The sequence below is a fragment of the Echinops telfairi genome, unplaced genomic scaffold, assembly GCF_000313985.2.
Source record: "Echinops telfairi isolate 266 unplaced genomic scaffold, ASM31398v2 ScPeMD7_29;HRSCAF=101, whole genome shotgun sequence".
Classification (NCBI taxonomy): Eukaryota; Metazoa; Chordata; class Mammalia; order Afrosoricida; family Tenrecidae; genus Echinops; species Echinops telfairi.
This window is the reverse complement of record NW_022103926.1, coordinates 8,212,607-8,215,080: the sequence shown is the minus strand read 5'-3', so window position 1 is coordinate 8,215,080 and position 2,474 is coordinate 8,212,607. Positions and strand designations below refer to the sequence as shown.

Sequence of the window (2,474 nt, the reverse complement as noted above, 5' to 3'; positions counted from 1 at the left end):
TCTCTGGACAGACACCACCGCAGAGCATCACTGACCACATCCTTCCGATGGGCTGTGGTCGGAAATCTGGGTCTGGCAGGACTTCGGGGCCTCAAGGGCTGGCTCATCCCATCTGGTGTACCCACAACTCTGACCCAACCAGGCCAAGTCACTCACCACCACCCTGCTTGAGATGCACCCTGGCTGGATTTAGACTAGGCTGGGAGTTTGAGTCCAGCTATCCATTTTGCAGGCTCCCTGTTTGGGGTCCCGCATCTCAGATCTCTCTTTGCCCTAGAGCAGAGGGTTGTGCCCCTGTCCAGTTTGTCCCCTGACCCCTGTGTCAGACCTCCACCTCAGGTCGCCTGAGTCCCCTTCTCCCACACGGCCTTTTCCTGCCTCTGGCCCCCGAAGTCCTGCCGGCAGCCATCTTCAACTTCTTTCTCCCAGACCCACGTCTCCCAACCTTTTCTCCCCACCATCCCCAAATTCAAACTGGCCAGTCCATCTTGAGTGCTGGGACCTGAGAGGTTGCAGCCGGAGGAGACAGCATCTTGTTTGGGAATATTCCACATATTCCTGGAATTGTTCAGAGTCCAGGTTTGGCTCCATGTGCCTTGAGCCCCTCCTTGGAAGCTTGGAAGGGTCCTTGGAAGGGTCCTTGTCCTGGCCTGTCTCCCAGGGATGCTGTGGCAGTTACATAATGTGTTGTCATTTTGAGACTTACGAGTGAAGGGGTGGAGTTTAGCCGGTCAATCAGGTCACAGCTCGATGACCTCATTTGGAGGTGCAGAGGAGATAAATAACTCGCTGAAGGGGAGATACAGGTTCACTCCCTGGGAGACATTGCAGCTGACAAGACACATGGAACTATGCTAGTGCCCTGAGCTAAAGGAGCCCTGTGGAGACCCCTGCCAGCGCTGAGATAGATGCTTACAACGCCACTGGCTCCACAAGAGTTTCCACCCACTGGCCTGTGATCTTCCTGCATTCGCCATGATTGTTTGGCTGCATGAGCTCAAAGAGGAATTTATGGACTAATATCACACATAGGGGATAATATCGGACTTGTGGACTTGATCTGGACTGGGCTGGGATGTTTTCTCCATGTTCAATTGCTCTTGTATAGAAAGCCCTTTCTTACACACACATGCGTGTCTATGAATTTGTTTCTCTAGTCCACCCAGACTGACACAGATGCTAAGGTGCAGCCCTTTCCCCCGGTTATCTTCCAGAAAATGAGGAGAGACCCCCTCTCCCTCTGGATGGCGCAGATCAAAGAGCTGGCAGGCCCTCCTAACCCCTTCTACTCACGGGGAAACTGAAGCTCAAAGAGGGAGCCTTGATGGTTTTGTTTTGTTTTTGCCCAGCATACGTCGAAAGAGCTGATGGCCAGTTGATTCCATGGATTGGATTGTTTTCTCCCGAAAGTCTGCGCCAACGTGGCTGGGCCGTGATTCTCAGAGATTTGGCAGTTTGCTACGATGTAATTATCCTCCTTTCCGATAAGCTCTGGCCTCTTTCGAATGAGGCACGCTTTATGTTATGTGAACGGGGATTCGGGGACATTCACGAGGGTGCAAGGAGTAACACCCAGACTTGGTGAACTCAGAGCGTCCACCTCGATGGGAAGCGGCCACAGCCTTGTGGAGAGTCCAGCATGGGAGCTTCAAGTCCCAGGCGAGAAGCAGCGTCCGATGGCTGACCTCAATGTCCACCTCACACACCCTCTAGAAGTCTGGTGCCTTCCCATTGGGTTTTTGGAAAACCTCTGGAGATGACAACCGAAGGGTCGGTTCTCTCTGGAATCACTCCAACCCTCCCCCCCCCCAAGGGGTCCACACCTGGTCCTTTCTATCACCTGGCTTAGCCACATTCCTGACACCTCACATTCCTGCAGATGGTCCACATTCAGGTCCACATTCACCCATGGAGTTAACACAATCTCTCCCTGCCACTGACACTTTCAGTCCCGCAAAGCTTGTTGGACCTCGGGACTGAGATCAACACAACTGGGTTAGCCGAACTTAATTGTCCAGGGGAAATGTTCTGATACCATTCCTCACCTGGGCAGAACCTTGCCTCTCAGAATTAAACCTGTCATATTAATGCCAGGGGGGCATTGAGGTACAAATATAGGGTGGTTCTGGGTCCTCTTCCTTTGGACACCCTCTAATCCAGGGGTCCCAACCAAGGTCCTACGACCACCATTTCCCCATCTTGGAATGCCCATTCTTTGCTCCCTTTCACATCAGGGCATTTCAGTCCCAAGTCCACCGGTACAGGGAGTTCTGATGGAGGCCCCGTTCACTCAGTTGCACATCCACCGGGAGCGAGGCTCAGTGATAATCCGAGGGACCAGCATCCCCCCAGTCCATCTCTCCCAGCTGGTGAGGAGCAGACCCTGCAGACCCAGCCTGTCTCCGCCAGGTGTAGGGTCTGCGTCATGGGAGCTGTGTCACACACAATTGCTGTGCTATCAAACCACTGTTTTC

General features: G+C 53.3%; 1 protein-coding gene across 1 annotated transcript in view; it reads right to left on the bottom strand.

Moving 5' to 3' along the window:
• IGLL1 (immunoglobulin lambda like polypeptide 1) overlaps positions 1–2,474 on the bottom strand; it is a 29,471-nt gene that overhangs the window by 25,904 nt on the left and 1,093 nt on the right. The gene's annotated exons all lie outside the window — the stretch shown is intronic.